A 22068-nucleotide genomic window follows, 5' to 3' on the forward strand; every position below is an offset into this window, starting at 1 on the left:
CAGGTCCATGATGGGATCCAGAGAACCGAAGAGGATTTCGGTTAAGGATCTCCCCGCTTGCTCACATGCCAACCCATGGAGGTATGCTGAGCATATGGTTATCGCGACCGGCAGAATCTTTGTCAGCGACAAGATCGGCACGGTCCCTTTGGAAGACGTGGAGTTCTTCCCAAACTTTGAGGCCTACCCGGACTGTTACGTCCGACTTCGTTCTGAACCTGCCTCTAAAGAAGAGACCGAACCGAAGGAAGAGATAGTGTTCGATCTCGCGAAGGCCCAGGCTATGCTAGCCAACACGTTCAAGAGTAGGGGTTTTACCTGCTCTAAGCTTCCGGCCCTGAGCAAGAAGCACCCTACTTATGTCGCACCTGAAAATGCGGTACTTCCATTCTTGGAAAAGGCCTTCACTGCGTGCCTTAAAGCTGTGGAAGAGGGGAAAGCCTGCCCTGCACTGGAGGAGTGCAGACCCTTCTCCATAGTCACTCCCCCTGACGCTCGACACTGGAAGGACATCCAGCATACGTTCGTCGTGGGAAAGCTAGATCCTGACGTCGCCGGACGTCAGTTTAACGAAGACCTCCCTAAGCTCAACGATCACCTCCTTCGTCGGGAACAAGATACGAAGGAGAGGCTCGCAGCATCCATGTCTCACCAAGTCCAACTTGAAATTATGGCCTGTGACACCAGAGTACCAGACCACTACATGGTACTTTCCAAATCCCACATGACAACCGTGATGAAGGACTTGTACCACTTCATAAAGGCTCCTCCGACTGCCGGAGCCGCCGCTCCTCTGCCGGCGTGCCGCCGTTGTGCCGGCGGCCGCCACCCTGGTATTACTCTTGACTTACATTTGTCTGTTCTAATGCCAGAAACTCTGCTGGAGCGGCCTCCAGCGTGCCGGAGGTCTGCCGGAACCTCCCGGAGGCGTCAAGACTACTTGCACCCCCTTCTACTAGCTATCACTTGTATACTGATAGCCCTACACTGCAAACAGATGGCCTGTTTACACTCTTTAGATCAGTGCCTTGGTACTGTTCTATTAGTAATCATGCTGTCTCTTTGCATTCTTCAAAATTCCAGCATGCTGCGTGCATCTTAGCGCGGCTGGTTGCCGGAAGCAGTTACCCTAAGGGACCTGTTAGCCCCCCTAATTTGGGACTGAGTGATCTCGGTCCCAAACTTATCCTTGGTTTTTCCATGGAATTCCATTGCCCTGTGGAATTTTAGGGAATACTATCCTGTGCCTTCGGCCATCTCGGATTATCCAGGGATAAAGCTTGCGGTAGCCAGCCGGGCGGGATGCATGGAGTATGTTTTCTTTACTACTTCAATCTCTATGCATCACACCCTTTCTTTAAGTTAAAATTAATGATTAATCTTAACTTAGCTTAAGAACCACTCTTATGACTCCCCCATACTCATTTTCTCTTTCTTCCACAGGAGGAGCAGATGAAGTGTGACTTCGACTTCTGCGCTGTGAAACGCCCGCACTTCTACGGGCATACGGCTTGCAGGACTCACGCCCCTTGTGCTAACAAGAAAGGGGATCTGAAATTCTGGGACCCACTGAATTGTACGGTCTGCCAGGCTCAACTAGTTGATGCCTTCCATAACCCTCCCTCAGCGGAGGTCAGGGACACTTCTCGGGAGAAGCTACGCAAGTGGGTGCGTGGCTTCCAGAAGAATGCCACCGGACCGTACCTGGCCACTGAAGAAATGAGGTCACTCCTGTTCCCTAAGGCCTCCCCTGATTCAGTGGTACCCACGGATGTGATCCCCACTGTCCAAATTACAGTGGAACCTGATGTTGTCATGGCCCAGTCCATGCACGAGTGCCGCCTGGATTCCGAAGATGACGAACATATGTCGGATGTCTCGGAAGACACGGAGAAGACCCTTATGGCTCAAGGAGCTGAAGATGACGAAGACCAGGTGGAATACGCCGAGTTGGAGCAAGAGGTCGCTCCTCCTTCCATCTCCGCTCCTACTCCTACACCGACGGAAGTATCTATCCCGTCTACCTCCACGACCCCGGATCCCTCTTCATCCACTCAAGAAATGATCCGGTCGATTAGAGCCGTCATGGACGACAGGTTAAAGGAGAATCAGGAGTTCATCAGGTCCATGATGGGATCCAGAGAACCGAAGAGGATTTCGGTTAAGGATCTCCCCGCTTGCTCACATGCCAACCCATGGAGGTATGCTGAGCATATGGTTATCGCGACCGGCAGAATCTTTGTCAGCGACAAGATCGGCACGGTCCCTTTGGAAGACGTGGAGTTCTTCCCAAACTTCGAGGCCTACCCGGACTGTTACGTCCGACTTCGTTCTGAACCTGCCTCTAAAGAAGAGACCGAACCGAAGGAAGAGATAGTGTTCGATCTCGCGAAGGCCCAGGCTATGCTAGCCAACACGTTCAAGAGTAGGGGTTTTACCTGCTCTAAGCTTCCGGCCCTGAGCAAGAAGCACCCTACTTATGTCGCACCTGAAAATGCGGTACTTCCATTCTTGGAAAAGGCCTTCACTGCGTGCCTTAAAGCTGTGGAAGAGGGGAAAGCCTGCCCTGCACTGGAGGAGTGCAGACCCTTCTCCATAGTCACTCCCCCTGACGCTCGACACTGGAAGGACATCCAGCATACGTTCGTCGTGGGAAAGCTAGATCCTGACGTCGCCGGACGTCAGTTTAACGAAGACCTCCCTAAGCTCAACGATCACCTCCTTCGTCGGGAACAAGATACGAAGGAGAGGCTCGCAGCATCCATGTCTCACCAAGTCCAACTTGAAATTATGGCCTGTGACACCAGAGTACCAGACCACTACATGGTACTTTCCAAATCCCACATGACAACCGTGATGAAGGACTTGTACCACTTCATAAAGGCTCGGAGAGCCTGTCGTGAATTCGTGTTCGCAGGTGCCACTGTGAAACACGAACCCCGGAGACCGATTTCCTCCAACATCTGGGGCAAACACCTCTTTCCTTCTGACCTTGTGAAGGAAATCACCGACAAAGCCGCCACGGAGAATAGGAACCTTCTCCACAAGTGGGGCATGCCAAGGAAGAGGAAACCCTCTCAGGACGACGGACCTCAACCTAAGAGGAAGTCCTCAAAACAGAAACCCCAGCAACGTCAACCAAGACGTCAGTTTCCGGGACCCGCTACCTCCCAAGTGGCAGCTCAGCCACAACAGACCTTTCAATTGGTCACCCAACCGGTGTTGTCACAGTCACCGGTCTTCACCCCTGCTTTCGAGCAACAGACAACTACCTTTCGTCCCAAAGGTAGAGGCTCAAACAGAGGTGCAGGCAGAGACGCGTCTCGCCGTCCCTCCAGAGGCAGAGGAGGAAAGGGAGCTAGCGGCCGAGGCAGCAAGCCCTCGGGACACCAGAAGCAATGAAGTGCTTCCGGTGGGAGGAAGACTCCGCCAATTCCAGGATCGTTGGACCTTCGATCCCTGGGCACACAGCATCGTCAAGAAGGGTCTAGGCTGGAGTTGGACTCAACCACCCCCAACATTCCAGCAGTTCTTCCAACAATCAACCCCCCTTCTGGAAGAATATGTCCTAGATCTCTTGAACAAGAAGGTGATAAGGAGGGTAAAGTCCACCAGGTTCCAAGGAAGACTGTTTTGTGTCCCCAAGAAAGACTCCGACAAACTCAGTCATTCTGGACTTATCCCCCCTCAACAAGTTCATAGCGAACGACAAGTTCAAGATGCTGACTCTTCAACAAATAAGGACCCTTCTGCCTCGAGGTTCCTACACGGTCTCCATAGACCTGGCGGATGCCTACTGGCACGTTCCAATGAACCATCACGCTTCCTCCTACCTAGGATTTCGACTCCAAAGGAAAAGCTACGCCTTCCGGGCCATGCCCTTCGGCCTCAATGTGGCCCCTCGGATCTTCACAAAGCTGGCGGACGCCATAGTACAACAGCTCCGCCTCCGAAACGTCCAGGTGATGGCCTACCTCGACGACTGGCTAGTCTGGGCTCCATCGCCCGAAGATTGTGTAAAATCTTGCAACAAAGTCACCCAGTACCTAGAACACCTGGGATTCAAGATCAACGAGAAGAAATCTCGCCTCTCTCCAGCTCAGAAGTTCCAGTGGTTAGGAATCCAATGGAACCTTCAGTCACACCGCCTTTCCATCCCCCAGAAGAAAAGGAAGGAAATAGCAGGGTCTGTCAAACGATTACTGAAATCCAAACGAATTTCAAGACGCCAGCAGGAACGAGTTCTAGGCTCTCTACAGTTCGCCTCAGTAACAAACCCAGTGCTTCGTGCACAGCTAAAGGATGCCGCGGGAGTCTGGAGACGTTCTGCATCCATCGCTCGAAGAGACCTCAAGAGACGGCTTCCAAACAGACTTCGACTTCTCCTCAAGCCGTGGTCGGAAGCAAAGGCCCTGAAAAGGTCCATTCCTCTTCAACACCCTCCTCCATCACTCAACATCCACACGGACGCTTCGCTGGAGGGTTGGGGAGGTCACTCCCACCAAAAACAAGGCTCAAGGCACCTGGTCTCCCCTGTTCAAGACGTTCCACATAAACATCTTGGAGGCCATGGCGGTCCTTCTAACTCTGAAGAAATTATCCCCGCCTCCCTCGATCCACATTCGTCTAACCCTAGACAACTCGGTGGTAGTTCGTTGTCTCAATCGCCAAGGCTCAAGATCGCCCCAGATAAATCAGGTGCTTCTCCCAATCTTCCGTCTGGCAGAGAAGAAGAAGTGGCACCTGTCTGCAGTTCACCTACAAGGATTCCGCAACGTGACAGCGGATGCTCTATCTCGAACAAACCCGATAGAGTCGGAATGGTCTCTAGACGCAAGATCGTTCTCCTTCATCTCTCACCAAGTCCCAGAACTTCAGATAGATCTCTTCGCAACGAGCGACAACAATCAACTTCCTCGGTATGTGGCCCCGTACGAGGACCCCAAGGCAGAAGCAGTGGATGCCATGTCACTGGACTGGAACAGATGGTCCGAGATCTACCTGTTCCCTCCCACCAACCTTCTGCTGAAAGTCCTCTCCAAACTGAGAACCTTCAAAGGGACAGCGGCCCTAGTGGCTCCCAAGTGGCCCCGGAGCAACTGGTACCCCCTGGTCCTGGAGCTGCAGCCCAAGCTGATCCCTCTCCCGGGCCCAGTTCTCTCCCAACAAGTACAGAAGTCGACTGTCTTCGCTTCATCATCGAAAATCAAGGACCTTCATCTCATGATTTTCTCTCCCTAGCCGCAAAGAGGAGGTTTGGGATCTCAAAGAAAAGTCTGGACTTCCAAGAGGAATACAAGACCGAATCCACAAGACGGCAATACGAATCATCCTGGAGGAAATGGGTCTCCTTCGTCAAGACAAAAAATCCTAAAGAAATCACAATTGATTTCTGCATGTCCTTCTTTATTCACCTTCATAGACAGGGATTAGCAGCCAATACGATTTCAACCTGCAAATCGGCCTTGACCAGACCAATTCTATATGCCTTCCAAATTGATCTGTCCAGCGACATCTTCAACAAACTACCGAAAGCATGTGCTCGCCTACACCCAGCACCCCCACCGAAACCGATCTCCTGGTCATTAGACAAGGTGCTCCATTTCGCCTCCAACTTGGATAATGATTCATGCCCTCTCAAGGATCTGACTCAGAAAGTTATATTTCTCTTTGCTCTTGCTTCGGGAGCTCGAGTCAGCGAAATAGTGGCATTATCGAGAGAGGAAGGACACATCCTGTTTACCGATACAGGAGACGTTACCCTCTCCCCTGATCCGACGTTTCTCGCCAAAAATGAATTACCCACCAAAAGATGGGGCCCCTGGAGAATATGCCCCCTGAAGGAAGATGTCTCTCTATGCCCAGTAGAGAGCCTTAAGGTCTATCTTCGCAGAACTTCGAACTTTGGTGGTGGCCAACTCTTCAAAGGAGAAACATCGGGCAGCGACCTGTCACTGAAACAATTAAGAGCGAAAATCACCTACTTCATTCGCAGAGCGGATCCTGACAGTACACCCGCCGGTCATGATCCTAGGAAAGTTGCATCATCTCTGAATTTCTTTCAGAGTATGGACTTTGAAAGCCTTAAAAACTTCACAGGCTGGAAGTCCTCGCGCGTTTTCTTTAAACATTATGCGAAACAAGTGCACGAAGTCAAACATTTTGTGGTAGCCGCAGGTAGTGTTATGAAACCTGCACCTAACTCTGCATAGAACAGTGAGTTACTTGGGACTCTAACTCTTCGGGTGCCTATGTAGACCCTCGAGCGATACATAGTGATGTCGAAAACACTTAGTGCTTTTATAACTGTTCTTATCCCAGGTGAAATGTCATAGTTGTCACACAAGTGCCGCATGCCCTGAGCATGATGTGTTTTTAATCAAAGACTTACGTTCCTCGAGAACGAGTGCCTACTAATAAACTTGAAATTCCTTTTCAGATTCAAGAGCAAGTCTTTATTACTATGTACATTATAATTACTGTAAATGAACTTTACTTATTGCTGCAATTCATTTAATATGTTATTTTCATTAGTAAAATAAATTTTTGAATATACTTACCCGATAATCATGTAGCTGTCAACTCTGTTGCCCGACAGAAATCTACGGTCGGGATACGCCAGCGATCGCTATTCAGGTGGGGGTGTACACAACAGCGCCATCTGTGGTCAGGTACTCTAGTACTTCTTGTCAACACCACCTCAATTTTTTCCTCGGTCCACTGGTTCTCTATGGGGAGGAAGGGTGGGTCAATTAAATCATGATTATCGGGTAAGTATATTCAAAAATTTATTTTACTAATGAAAATAACATTTTTCAATATTAATCTTACCCGATAATCATGTAGCTGATTCACACCCAGGGAGGTGGGTGAAAACCAGTGTACATGTTAATCAAGAAGCTAAGTATCCCGTATTTTATTTTATTAGTTATTCAAAAATAACATAAAATAAATAAGTACCTGGTAAGGAAGACGACTTGAACCATTACTCTGCCTTTATTAAGTACGTCTTCCTTACTGAGCGTAGCGGTCCTCTTAGGATGCTGAACGACTCTTAGGTGCTGAAGTATAAAGGGCTGCAACCCATACTAAAGGACCTCATCACAACCTTTAACCTCGGCGCTTCTCAAGAAAGAATTGACCACCCGCCAAATCAACAAGGATGTGGAAGGCTTCTTAGCCGACCGTACAACCCATAAAAAGTATTCAAGAGAAAGGTTAAAAGGTTATGGGATTATGGGAATGTAGTGGCTGAGCCCCCGCCTACTACTGCATTCGTTGCTACGAATGGTCCCAGGGTGTAGCAGTACTCGTAAAGAGACTGGACATCTTTGAGATAGAATGATGCGAACACTGACTTGCTTCTCCAATAGGTTGCATCCATAACACTCTGCAGAGAACGGTTCTGTTTGAAGGCCAATGAAGTAGCCACAGCTCTCACTTCATGTGTCCTTACCTTCAGCAAAGCAAGGTCTTCTTCCTTCAGATGAGAATGTGCTTCCCTAATCAGAAGCCTGAATTAGTAAGAAACTGAGTTCTTAGACCTTGGAAAAGAAGGCTTCTTGATAGCACACCATAAGGCTTCTGATTGTCCTCGTAAAGGTTATGACCTTTTTAGATAGTACCTAAGAGCTCTAACTGGGCAAAGTACTCTCTCCAGTTCGTTCCCCACCAAGTTGGACAGGCTTGGGATCTCGAACGACTTAGGCCAAGGACGTGAAGGAAGCTCGTTTTAGCAAAAAACCGAGCTGCAAGGAACATGTAGCCGTTTCAGATGTGAAAACTATGTTCCTGCTGAAGGCGTGGATCTCACTTACTCTTTTAGCTGTTGTCAAGCACACGAGGAAAAGAGTTTTTAATGTGAGGTCCTAAAAAGAGGCTGATTGGAGAGGTTCAAATCTTGATGACATAAGGAACCTTAGGACCACGTCTAGATTCCAGCCTGGAGTGGACAACCGACGTTCCTTTGAGGTCTCAAAAGACCTAAGGAGGTCCTGTAGATCTTTGTTGGTGGAAAGATCCAAGCCTCTGTGGCGGAAAACCGCTGCCAACATACTTCTGTAACCCTTGATCGTAGGAGCTGAAAGGGATCTTACGTTCCTTAGATGTAACAGGAAGTCAGCAATCTGGGTTACAGTGGTACTGGTTGAGGAAACTGCATTGGCCTTGTACCAGCTTCGGAAGACTTCCCCTTTAGACTGATAGACTCAGAGTGGATGTTCTCCTTGCTCTGGCAATCGCTCTGGCTGCCTCCTTTGAAAAGCCCCTAGCTCTTGAGAGTCTTTCGAAAGTCTGAAGGCAGTCAGACGAAGAGCGTGGAGGTTTGGGTGTACCTTCTTTACGTGAGGTTGACGTAGAAGGTCCACTCCAAGAGGAAGAGTCCTGGGAATGTCGACCAGCCATTGCAGTACCTCTATGAACCATTCTCTCGCGGGCCAGAGCGGAGCCAACCAACGTCAGCCGTGTCCCTTTGCGAGAGGCGAACTTCTGAAGTACCCTGTTGACAATCTTGAACGGCGGGAATGCATACAGGTCGAGATGGGACCAATCCAGCAGAAAAGCATCCACGTGAACTGCTGCTGGGTCTAGAATCGGAGAACAATACAACGGGAGCCTCTAGGTTATCGAGGTAGCGAACAGATCTATGGTTGGCTGACCCCACAGGGCCCAAAGTCTGCTGCAAACATTCTTGTGAAGGGTCCACTCTGTGGGGATGACCTGACCCTTCCGGCTGAGGCGATCTGCCATGACATTCATATCGCCCTGAATGAACCTCGTTACCAGCGTGAGCTTTCGATCTTTTGACCAGATGAGGAGGTCCCTTGCGATCTAGAACAACTTCCACGAATGAGTCCCTCCCTGCTTGGAGATGTAAGCCAAGGCTGTGGTGTTGTCAGAGTCCACCTCCACCACCTTGTTAAGCTGGAGGGACTTGAAGTTTATCAAGGCCAGATGAACCACCAACAACTCCTTGCAATTGATGTGAAGTGTCCTTTGCTCCTGATTCCATGTTCCCGAGCATTCCTGTCCGTCCAAAGTCGCACCCCAGCCCGTGTCTGATGCGTCCGAGAAGAGACGGCGGTCGGGTTTCTGAACAGCCAAAGGTAGACTTCCTTGAGAAGAAAGCTGTTCTTTCACCACGCGAGAGTAGACCTCCTCTCTTCGGAAACAGGAACTGAGACCGTCTCTAGCGTCATGTCCTTTATCCAGTGAGCAGCTAGATGATACTAAAGGGGGCGGAGGTGGAGTCTCCCTAACACGATGAACAGGGCCAGCGATGAAAGTGTCCCTGTTAGACTCATCCACTACCTGACTGAGCATCGGTTCCTTCTCAGCATGCTCTGGATGCATACTAGGGCTTGGTAGATCCTTGGGGCCGACGGAAAAGCCCGAAAAGCTCGACTCTGAAGATCCATACCCAGGTAGACAATGGTCTGGGATGGGACGAGCTGGGACTCCTCAAAATTGACCAGGAGGCCCAGTTCCTTGGTCAGATCCATAGTCCATCTGAGAATCTCCAGACAGCGACGACTTGTGGGAGCTCTTAAAAGCCAGTCGTCTGACGGAGCCGGACACAAGATCATGGTACTGCTGCACAGTCTGTGAACTGTCAACCATGGGGAAGCGAGGAAGTACAGTGACAACCCGAAGCTGTCTAGACTGTCTGGGTCGTACAGACAACTCCTTATCGGGTTGCTGAGGTTGCCGCACTGCGTCACAACAAGTCACTTCTGCTGGTTGTTGAACGTCTTCCCAGTGACACACTGACTCCGTAAACAAAAAATCCTCTAACAAGGACTAAGCTTGGACTGTATGTCTTGCAACACAGCTCAAGGTCTATGGGAGCAGGTATGGTAACAGACGGGGTTAGTGACTGAAGTGGAACCATTACCTTCCCTGGAAGCATGTTATGCTTAAATAAAAGTCCATAGGAGGCTACGCAGCTAAAGGCTCCTCTCCAAATGACAGAGTCCTCAAGGGAATATCAGAAGGAGGGAGAATAGCACTTTCTCATCTACAGGAACCATATCCGAGAAAAGCTAAGTTCTCTCAGTGAGGGTTTCACTGGTGCAAAAGCAGCAGACTAGAAGGCAACGTTATGAAACTGCTTGACAGTCTAGTGAGTTGGCAACAACCAAAGATGTGTGAATGAGAAGCATGCGGTAAGGTATGCAGAGCATGCTGTATGCAGAGCATGCTGTATGTAGAGCATGCTGTAAGGTAAGCAGAGCATGTTGCATGGCGTGCGGCTTATGCTGCATGGGATGAGGCTCATGCTGCATGGGATGAGGCTCATGCTGCATGGTATGAGGCTCATGCTGCATGGGAAGAGGCTCAAGCTGCAAGGGAAGAGGCTTATGCCGCATGCGTTGAGGAGGATGTCGCATAGTATGAGTCTCCTGCCTCATGGGTTGAGGCGGTTGCCGCATAGCATGAGGCTCCTGCCTCATGGTTTGAGGAGGATGCCGCATAGCATGAGGCTCCTCATAGCATGAGACTCCTGCCTCATGGGTTGAGGAGGATGCCGCATAGCATGAGGCTCCTGCCTCATGGGTTGAGGAGGATGCCGCATAGCATGAGGCTCCTGCCTCATGGTTTGAGGAGGATGCCGCATAGCATGAGGCTCCTGTGAGGTTCCTGCCTCAAGAGTTGCGTCTGCCTCAAGGGTTGAGGAGGTAGCTGCGCAGAGAGAGGCTCATGCTGTGAAGAATGCGGTTGCTGCATGCGTTGAGGCGGCTGCCTTATAGCATGAGGTTCCTCAAGAGTTGAGGCTCTTGCCTCAAGAGTAGAGGTTCTTGCCTCAAGAGTGGAGGTGGCTGCCACAAGAGTTGAGGTTGCTGCCTCAAGGATGGTGGAGGTTGCCGCAACGCAAGAGGTTGCTGCATAGCGTTGGTATCTGGCAACTCCCAATGCGGCAGCTCACGCGTGGAGGTAGGTTGAGGAACCTCAACATCATACGTCTGGCAGGGTGGACTGCGCAGAGGTGGAGTTGAGGTTGCTGCCTCGAGGATGGTGGAGGTTGTCCACCGCAAGAGGTTGTTGCCTCGAGGATGGAGGAGGTAGTCGCAACGCATGAGGCTCCTACCTCAAGGGTAGAGGAGGTTGCTGCAAAGCATAAGGCTCCTTGAGGAGGTTGCCGCGTGGCAAGAGGCTCCTGCCTCAAGGAAAGTGGAGGTTGCTGCACAGAGCTGGTATCTGGCAACTCCCAATGCGGCAGCTCACGCATGGAGGTAGCTTGAGGAACCTCCACATCATACGTCTGGCAGGCTGGACTGCGTAGAGGTGGAGGAGCGCTCGCAGGAGGAGGTGTGTTAACCTTCTCTGCCTGAAACTCCTGCATCAACACCGCAAGCTGAGACTGCATTGTCTGCAGCACAGACCACTAGAGTTTAAGAAAGACAACAACAAACGTAGCTACTGACCGTTGAGACTGAGGGTCTAAAACAGCTGGTGCGGCAACAGACGGAGCTACTGCCTGTTGCGATACCACCTTGCCTCTCTGGGAGGTGTGCAGTTGTCGTACTGCAGCAAGTCCGAACTGACCCAGTGCTAATGGCTACACCTAGGAGTTGGACTTGCGCGGAAGGGACCGACTTGCACTTAAAAGCTGCAAGATTTGGTCCATGGTTTCTGCGAGAAACCTCTTCCGCAGACGAGGAATAAAAGGGCTCTCTCGTCTTTGTGTGGGTGGGGTGATCACGTCGGCAACGTGTGTAGATACACCCGAAACCACGGAGGGAAACGTCTGTTCGTCGATCAAGGCCTGCTGAACCCATAAGTCCTTCGACATTACTTCTCCCCTGGGCTTGGGAGCTTGTAAGAGGTCCCAGACTAGGCGAACAACTGGCACGAACAGACGAACCCTCGAACGCAACACTGTAACACTTTGCGTTTATCACTTTATCACTTTTGATTTTCTGTTTGCACTTATTTCACTGAACTCGAAACTTTAAGTGGTTTGTACCTGAAACACGCAATTCTATCCTTCCTTAAAAGTTAGTAATTGCGAAAACAGAATTACAATGTAACAGAAAAATATAATGAAAGATAAATAATTCAGTGGCTGGAAAGAGACTAAACACTAGATCAAATAAACTACGTTTAAAATCTCTCACCGCATAAAGCTTGAGAACAAGAATAAAACTCTAGAAACGTTTACCTTCTTCCCCTAAAGAGACTAGGGAGAAGAGCAAAAACGATAACAACGTTACTCGCTTGAACGAAACGTTTATCCTCCTCTCTCTCCCTCCGTCTCTATCTCTCTCTCTCTCTTTCATGACTTAGAACCTGAGAGATGAGCCCAATCATATACAGTGAACCCTCGTTTATCGCGGTAGATAGGTTCCAGTCGCGGCCGCGATAGGTGAAAATCCGCGAAGTAGTGACACCATATTTACCTATTTATTCAACATGTATATTCAGACTTTTAACACCTTCCCTTGTACGTAGTACTGTTAACAAACTACCCTTTAATGTACAGAACACTTAATGCATGTACTACAGTACCCTAAACTAAAACAGGCACAAATATTAAAGGTGATTTTATATCATGCATTTCCTAAACATGCTAAAAAGCACGATAAAAAATGGCAACCAATGTTTTGTTTACATTTATATCTGATCATAATGTAGAAACAAACTGGAGGTAGAGCTTTGCTTATTACCCAGACATATTTCCCATACTTTTCCCTTAGAACTACATCACATCTTCCTACTTTAGATATATATATATATATATATATATATATATATATATATATATATATATATATATATATATATATGTGTGTGTGTGTGTGTGTGTATATATATATATATTTATATGTATACACATATACATACCTACATATATACATAAATACATGCATACATATATATATATATTACTGTATATATATGGGTTATGGAAAAAATCCGCGAAGTGGTGAATCCGCGATGGTCGAACCGCGAAGTAGCGAGGGTTCACTGTATATCGTTAAAACATATTATTGTTAAAGGAAAAAAAAAAAAAACTGAAAGATTTCCCAAATAAAAAGTTCCTTTATTAGAATTAAAACCATTTAAGCCAAGAAAGAATGAACAAAACGCTAGAATCGGTTTACTCTTACTGCAACGTGACACCGTGAAAATTCTCTCTCTATCGTAACGATAGAGCGCAAGTTGAACGTTCTGAACGTCAACAACTGCAGAGACAAAACAAAACGTTAGTTCAACTTTGAAAACAGTACGAGACTATCAAAGAAATTCTTTCAAAAACATTAAAATAGCATAATATGTTAACAGGTAAAAACGAAATGATGGGCTCAATGTTAATTAACTTCGGTTCCAAGAAAAGACCGCCTACTATTAGGAAAGGTCGAATATAAACAAATATAAAAATTAATTTTAATAAGTTTATAATAAAAGGAAGTTAATCAAAGAGGCCTATAAAAGGCGGAGAGATATAAAATAAATCTATAACTTTGTTAAGCAAAATTAAGAGAGTCTATACTCTCTTCGACACCAACACTTCCGTCTAAGGGAAGGGTCGGCCATTTAAAAGTGAGAGTTCATACTCTCTTCGTACCAAAATTAAATCAAAAATTAAATCAAATTAATTCCAAAAACTTGCTAAGCTAATGATATAGCTTCCTGAATAGCGAAGGCTAAACTCTAGAGCAAATACATCACCAAATCGTGAGCAATAACTCCAGAATCAACAGCGTATCCATGTAGGTCTAGCCGGAGGCACGACAGAGGAAAAATTGAGGTGGTGTTGACAAGAAGTACTAGAGTACCTGACCACAGATGGCGCTGTTGTGTACACCCCCACCTGAATAGCGATCGCTGGCGTATCCCGACCGTAGATTTCTGTCGGGCAACAGAGTTGACAGCTACATGATTATCGGGTAAGATTAATATTGAAAATTCTGCATTTGTGAAATAAAATTTCTATTTTATTACCTGTGCGTCTCAATCAGCTCCTACTTACTATGAAATACATGCCTGTCATAGTTTTATTATCCCCTTTCCTTATGGTTATGGAGAAATTAAAATACTAACTCTTAATTTATATTCACTCTGAGATAAATTTTTAGTTTCAGCCAAATTTGGAAAAATGCAATAAAAATATATTTGTTGCATCAGAAATAGTGTGGTTTCAATGAATTTAACGTTTATTTTGACTGCAAACCAACCGATTTAGAGATTTACTATGTATACCCAAGTTCATCCCACCAATTATGGGGGACACCCTTTGGGAACCGGGGTTTTAGGTGGGGGAAGGGGGGGGGAGGGTGTTGGGGCATTGAATATTTGCAATAAATGAATAATTAATGTTCCAGCACCCCTCCCCCATACCCCTAACTAGGCCTACCGGGGGGAGGGGGGTAGGGCCCCCCAGAGAACCCCCTTAAAGCCACAGTAATTTTCAGGGAACCACAGAACCTAACAAACCCACCTAACCTAACCTAGGGGCCCTGTACCCCTACCGGGGGGGGGGGGCTTCGCCCCCCTTGCGACCCCCCCTTATGGCCACAGTAATTTTCAAGGCACCACAGAACCTAACAAACCCACCTAACCTAACCTAGGGGCCCTGTACCCCTACCGGGGGGGGCTTTGCCCCCCCTGCGACCCCCCCTTAAGGCCACAGTAATTTTCAGGGCACCACAGAACCTAACAAACCCACCTAACCTAACCTAGGGGCCCTGTACCCCTACCGGGGGGGGGCTTCGCCCCCCTGCGACCCCCCCTTTAACCAGGGGTAAATTTGAATATATATATTTTGTTAAATCACTTCTTACCTTAAACGGAAGATGACGATGAAGATGTGGAAGGTTGTGGTTGACCCTTATAAAATTAATTTCCACGGGGGAAGGTGGGACCCGTGCAGAAAAGTTCCCTTAAAATCACTGACAGTGTAATTACACAAACGTCTTTTTCGCGTTTTAGGTATTTTTACAGATTTGGTACAATACCACACATGTCTATCCTCACGGAAATGTAAAGGCGAATCACATTTACCACACTGGACACTTAAAGGTAATACGGAATGCTCCCTTAGAAAACGATTCACTACTTCAGGAGTTCCATTATAATTCCCATGAAATCGGCCGATCACATCAAAATAGGAATAACGACATATTTCACACAACCGTACCGGAGGATCCATGACAGTTAAGTGATGTGTGAAGAAAATATAGAAACCGGAACTTTTGAAAACCGAAAACAAACGACAATCACGGGTTTCTCCCATAATGAAATAGGGAAAAAAATAAAATACTATCGTTTACAACAATCACGGGTTTCTCCCATAATGAAATAGGGAAAAAAACAAAATACTATCGTTTACAATGTTATATTGCACGAAAAACAGATCCTTGAAACAAGACTGAGAGACCAATGAATCGTCCAATAATAACCCTTGAAAAGAACCCAGTAGTATTTAGATTGGAGGAGCGACATTAGTGGGAGGAGCAAATGCGCATTCAAGAAAATATTGCCACATTACGCAATGGGGCGGAGCCAAGTAAGATGAAAACAGACATACAAACGAACAAGAGCTAGGTCCCGTGGCAGCGTAAAGGTATACAAAACACTTAGAAATAAAATGCAGACCTACAATTACTGAAATAATTATCTCTGTAAGTAGACATCAGCGTCAATAATGTATTGAGAGAAAGTTTTTTGTTATCACGTGCTTTACTAGGAATATATATTAATATAATACATTTCCCAATTTGGTTGAATCTAAAACTTTACCCACTCTGATTATGTAATGTTCCAATACGAATACTTACTCTTCATACCCTGGAGATGAATCACCCTTCTCAACACACAGTGCCCAACCACCACTGGTCTGTTTTTCAGAATGTTCCTATACAAATACCAAACATTCAGCTTCGTCTCCAAGTTCTTCAAGTTCTTCTATCAGGATGAATAGCCCTTCAATACCACTTTGACGTCGGCATGGCCTGTGGGAACTTCACTGCCAAGGGGGGCAGGATGATTCTTCCCCTCGGTTCTTTACCAAGATTACTATGCTAATTTGTCGATGCCTTGGCACTTACTAATAGGGGAAAATCTACCACGATACATTGATTCTCTGGTATTCTTCCATCAGGACGCCATGGCTTGAGCCCAAAAAACGGATTTTGAGCGAAGCGAAAAATCTATTTTTGGGTGAGATAGCCATGGCGTCCTGATGGACCCTCCCTGCTACTTCGTCCAGTTTTTAGGTCCCACCCTGCTCTGCTGTATCATGGTGATGGGCAAGCAACTGGCTTCAGGATAAAGACGGACGTGACGTCATTTAAGCAATGGCGCCCGTTTGTTTACGTCTCGAGTATCAGTAGTAGCCACGAATGAGATTAGCTATGGAACGGCTCCCAGCTACTCTCAGCCCTTACACACCGAAGCATTAACTCTGTTCGGGGTGTAGATAGCTATGTGGCGCGTTAATACATGCGTCCCCTGTTGATATACGATGTCTTAAAGGGAAACCTTTAGGATACTCGCTCCAGAAGTTAGAATTCTGTGATAACCTGTGGTTAAATTCTCTGGGAATATCTTAGTAGTTATTTACCCAAGGAAGCTACCAAAAAGGAACCTTCCATCAGGACGCCATGGCTATCTCACCCAAAAATAGATTTTTCGCTTCGCTCAAAATCCGTTTATAACTACTATTCATTAAACACTAGATTTGCACTTAGGCGGTACATGTGATTAGGGCCAACATAGGCTAACTATGCATAGGTATAATTACATTTTCAATGCAAATACAAACTTAAGTGACATAAAGCTATATATACATATTTACTAACCTTAGAAAAACTGGAATTAGTTACCAAATATGTTGAAAACAACGGGAGATACATACATTACCGTTTACCTGGTTCTTGAATGTCAAGATCTTTGGTAAACGGTAGAGAGGTCTTCTATTGTATTGACTTTGGTTCTATTGTCTTGTCTTTGGTCTAGATTAGCGCGGAACAATACATTTCACTGGATTATTGGAACATTGAAATATTTCTTTCTTATCAAATCTTTATCTGGTCATGTATACCATTTGAATACGATGATATAAGGACAAAATAAGAAAGGAATTAAATACATAAAAAATTCCTCTGGTTTTACAATAAGAAGGAGGGAATATCATGAACTACTTTCCTGACTTTTTTTTCCAAGACTTTCGGATTTTTATGCAAGCAACTACATTTATTGTTTTAATATATACAGAGATATTCTACAAGGATATATATATATATATATATATATATATATATATATATATATATATATATATATATATATATATATATATATATATATATATATCAAATAACACTTACTACATTTGCTGTAGTGTTTCAAATTGTCTGACTTCCGTATCCCAAAGTTTAGATCTGTAGGAAAAACCAATACTGGATAACAGGATTAAAGTATGAGAACTTATTTAACATATTTCTTACTACTTATTAAAATAAATATGAATTGCATTGCTCTTTATGTATTTTAATTAAGCATACAACGATTTGAAAAGGCCGTTGTTTCGTTTCTGCAAATAAAACTGTTAAAAGATCATCCTCGACCAATCAATATCTAATACCGCAATCATCTTTTTAGACTTTCCAAACCATCTTATTATCTATAGCACATTTACACTATAATTTAATATAAAGTATTTAAATACGGGTTTGTTATATTATTTGTTGAATTGATGGCTTTGTAATAGTAATTGAAGGAAAACATAACTTTCTGAGTTAACATGAATTGTGTGTTCGTAATAGCTAAGTCGATCAAAGAGAAACTCTACAAATATTCATCAGAACCAAATATTTACAAGATTTTACTCTCAAAAAGGCCTCACTGAGGCCATCTATTGGTATATTTAAGAACATGGGGATATTCAGACATTCTTTCATCAACGAAACTATTGTATTTTTTCTTAGAAAATACATTAAAAATCTTATATACTTGAAAGATGGTGAAGAAAATGTTATAAAACAAGTATTTTAGATTAAAGGACTTTAATATGAAGTATTTTCACAAGAATAGGAAATATCAGTTGGGAATTCTCTACTTCAGTTCTGATAAAACTGGATTGGTATAACAGGCGTGGTCCAAAATAACCAACTTTTTAAAATGAAAAAATATTTTATAATGAATCCGTAAATAGTGATTTGATCATATATCAATGAATGAATATATATACTTTTATCTACTAATACTTTATTGTCTTTCTGAATTGAAAAAAAAATATTTAATACGATTCGTTTTCTTTCAATTCGGAAAGGTTTGCAGCGCATATTCTCTATTTGCCAGTGACGTAAACATTATATTTTTTTTAACTTTTAAAAATGGCTAAATATTTTTTTTTTCAGAATCAGTTAGTCTATGTCAAGTTCGCATAAAATATGGAAATTTTATAATTGCATGCACGAAGTCTATCCATTGATAAAGGTTATGATGAAGCCATGTAATCATTCCTAAACTCTTTAATCTAAAAGAACTATCAGCAAACGCCGATATATCACAAACGATTCTTATCAAGTTATCAGGATACTAATTGTGGAACGACTATCAATGCTGCATTTTCTTTGTCTACTCTCGCGTCGACCTTATATGACTTAGTAGTTTATTGAGTCATGAAGTTGAATGTTGAATCAGAAAAGATGGAATTTTCGAGGAAGCGAACAAGAGCTGCCAACATCATTGTAAATGTAACTTTAATTTTTACAAGATGTCGACATTATTCTAAACATGATTAAGGTAGAATTATACTTAGGTTAGTTATATTTTCAATTCGGCTAAGTGCTGTAAGAATAACTAGTTTATCTATCGTAACATATCTTGAATTTCATAAGGTTGGCTATCCTGGTGCAAAAGTAGGGCGATATTCAATGGAAAAAACTATTGTATATTCCTTCCACAAAACTAATAAAAAAAATCCAGAAAAAAAACATATAAACATTATAAACCATATAAAATACTCTTCAAATATTAAAGCTTAATCGTGAAATATTTTTGAGGTTTATTTAAAAGTTTAAAGGGAGTTCTACATCTCAGTTCTGGTGTTACTGATGAGGTTGGCGTCCACGCCAAAGATAGTAAATAAAAGACAGGAGAGCCTACCTAAAAAAACAAACCCTTGTCTTAGCAGTGCCATCTATTGCGAACGCGCCATACTAATTAGCTTAAAAAACTTCGGAGTTTTGGTATTTCGGAAGCTTCACATGTTACAATAAAAATTATCCAATAATTTGTTTGATATTATTCATCTAGTGATTTTACATGAATCTATATCAAATCATATTGATCATTAGACTACCTATATTCTTTCTCATACATATATAGCTTTTTCATATAGAAAATGCAAGTTAAGGTTAGGCTGTGTATTTCATGTAGGCTATATATAATAATGCAAATACAACTTACAGAATATGCAAAAGACACGCATCTAAAATAGGACCTGTGCCTATGACTAAACTTGGAGGGGAGAAGATTAGTGGTGCCTGGTATAATATTGTCTTAGGCTCGTTGTCACATTTTTCTCATACCTTATAGGGATATGGTCAGAAACAGATGCTCTTATTTTTGTGGCATTTAATAGGTTTTTTTATATCTAGAGGTACAAGTTTGCACTTGCAATAGTAAAACAAGGGCCTCTCGAAGTGGCCTTAGCATTTATTAGACACTGTTTCAATGTATAACCTCGGACTTAAGACATTCTGCTAGTTATAATCATATATGCATTCTATATACAACCTTGACTTAACTTTGCATTGATAAATGGGAGGAAAAGGCACCATTAAATGATAGTATATGCCTGAATGGCAATATATTCAACATATGTTCCTTGGCGATAGACTGCTACAATTGTTTTGGAGACTTGATTTTGCGTTACCAGATTGTTGATTCCAAATCCCCCTGAGAAGGATGGAAATGCAGCATAATCATTAGCTTAAATGAAAATAGAGAAACCATGAGTAGGAATTTTTTTAATGATAAATTTTGTTTTACTCACAGTGTAGCATATATATGTATCATGCCTGATAAAAACACCCATCATAGTTCGAAAAGAACGCTAGTGAAATTTGTCCATTTGGCAGCACTGACTTGCGTAAGCAGGTAGCAGACAACTTTAGCGCCACCTGTTGCGAATGTCCCCTACTAAAGTGGCCATATGCTCACACAAATCCAAGCTACTTTCCTGTCCTCGCTGTATTTTCTTTGGTCCACGCCCAAGGATTTCCAGGATGCCCAACATAAACATTAGAAGATTTATGTCATCACAAACAAAATAATTTGTAATTATGAGCCAATATTCAAACACAAAATTTTTCTTTCATCAATGTATATCAATATGATCTTGCAAGAAAAAGTTTCTGTCACACATTTACTTGAATTAAACTTTAAGGGCACTAGAATTAGTAGCCCTCGTAGGAGGTCGCCTATGAATAAACCTTTACGATTCGTTTGGAAATTATATTGAAATATTTATTGGTTTCTTGAGTGAAAAGGTTTAAGCCTTTGATTATATGGTAGGTTTTCATACTTAAAATAAATGCCTTGGACATATCCTTATTCATGTCGGGGGTTTGGCCAGTTTTCATCACCACACTGGCCAACTGCCAATTTCTTATGATGGGAGACTTGCTTGATCGTTCACGGCAAACCAACCTAGTACGGGTGGTCCTGACTATTAAAGCTTTGTTGATCATGGGGACACACAAGCTCTCACCACATTTCGGTAACCCTATTCAAAGAGATCGTGTAATATATATATATATATATATATATATATATATATATATATATATATATATATATATATATATATATATATATATATATACACACCTTTGCGAATGGGGATACCTACAGTATATATGGTGAAGGGTTTGTGCATCGCAATCATAAAAAAAGCGATAATAGTCAGAGCCACCCATACTAAGTTGTCTTACTGTGAGACACCAGACTAAAGTCTCCCACCATCACCACTTTGCAGTGGCCGCCATGGTGTAGAAAACCTCTCCAAACTCCAAACATGAATAAGGACATGTCTGAGGCCTTTGTCCTGCAGTGGACTAGAAACGATTACCTTTGTTGCTAATGTTGTAATATATATATATATATATATATATATATATATATATATATATATATATATATATATATATATATAATAAAACCTTCATTTAATATATCTCTTGCTTCGTTATAAAGTGTGTGACTTTCATAACCCAAATTTTGGTTCCGTAAAAAAAGCAACACAGGTTAAAGAATTAAAATATAGAACTCGTTATATCTCGTACATTTCTTAATAATTATCAAAAATAAATAAATTATTCATTTGTATTACAATTACGCACATGACAACTTTTCGTTTCTGCTAATAAAAAAATTATTTTTGGTGGACTTTCCTCTTGATTGTTCGGTTACAGTAAAAGCTTAATTATCCGCATTGACAAAGCCTTTAACATGTTCAATAACTGAAATAACTTATTAATAAATAATCTAATATCTATAGCGTTTCTACACTATAATTTAACATAAGGCTTTCATAAAAGGGCTTCCTGTGTTGTATTATATCTTCTAGGCAATTGAAGGAGCAACTATTGACAAAGTCGATAAAAAAAGAAACGTCCCAAATATTCATAAAAACCAGTATTATAATCTCAAAAAGGCCTCACTGAGGCCATCTATTGGCATCTTTAAGAACAATAGAAAATTTAGTCAGTCAATAATGAAGCTATAGTATTTTTTTCTTAAAACATGGATTAAAATTCTTATACACATATATGATGAAGAATATAATGAGATAATATTTATTTTAGGTTAAAAGGGTTCAATATGAAGTATCTTGCCAGATATGCGATATATGAAAAGGAAATTTTCGACTACAGTTCTGGCAGAATTGGATTGGAACATCAGGCGTGGCCCAGAACTACCAACAGATCATGTGAATAGAATACTTTATGATGAAGCTGCAAATAGTGATTTGTTCATATATCAAGGAATAAATATGTATAAATTAATAGTATGAGATTATGGTCTTGCTGAAAGGGATATTGCAGATTATTTGCT

At 43.3% G+C, this 22068-nt stretch overlaps 1 long non-coding RNA gene across 2 annotated transcripts in view; it reads right to left on the minus strand.

Moving 5' to 3' along the window:
* The window catches only part of LOC137616970 (uncharacterized), a 65834-nt gene extending 48905 nt beyond the window's left edge, over positions 1-16929 (minus strand). The window contains exon 1 of one of the 2 annotated variants that reach the window (XR_011039534.1): positions 16803-16929. This is a non-coding gene — a long non-coding RNA (uncharacterized lncRNA). The remainder of the gene's footprint in view (positions 1-16802) is intronic. The other variant, XR_011039533.1, reaches the window with a different exon arrangement.
* Positions 16930-22068: the final 5139 nt, after the last annotated feature.

This window comes from Palaemon carinicauda, chromosome 23, assembly GCF_036898095.1.
Source record: "Palaemon carinicauda isolate YSFRI2023 chromosome 23, ASM3689809v2, whole genome shotgun sequence".
Classification (NCBI taxonomy): domain Eukaryota; kingdom Metazoa; phylum Arthropoda; class Malacostraca; order Decapoda; family Palaemonidae; genus Palaemon; species Palaemon carinicauda.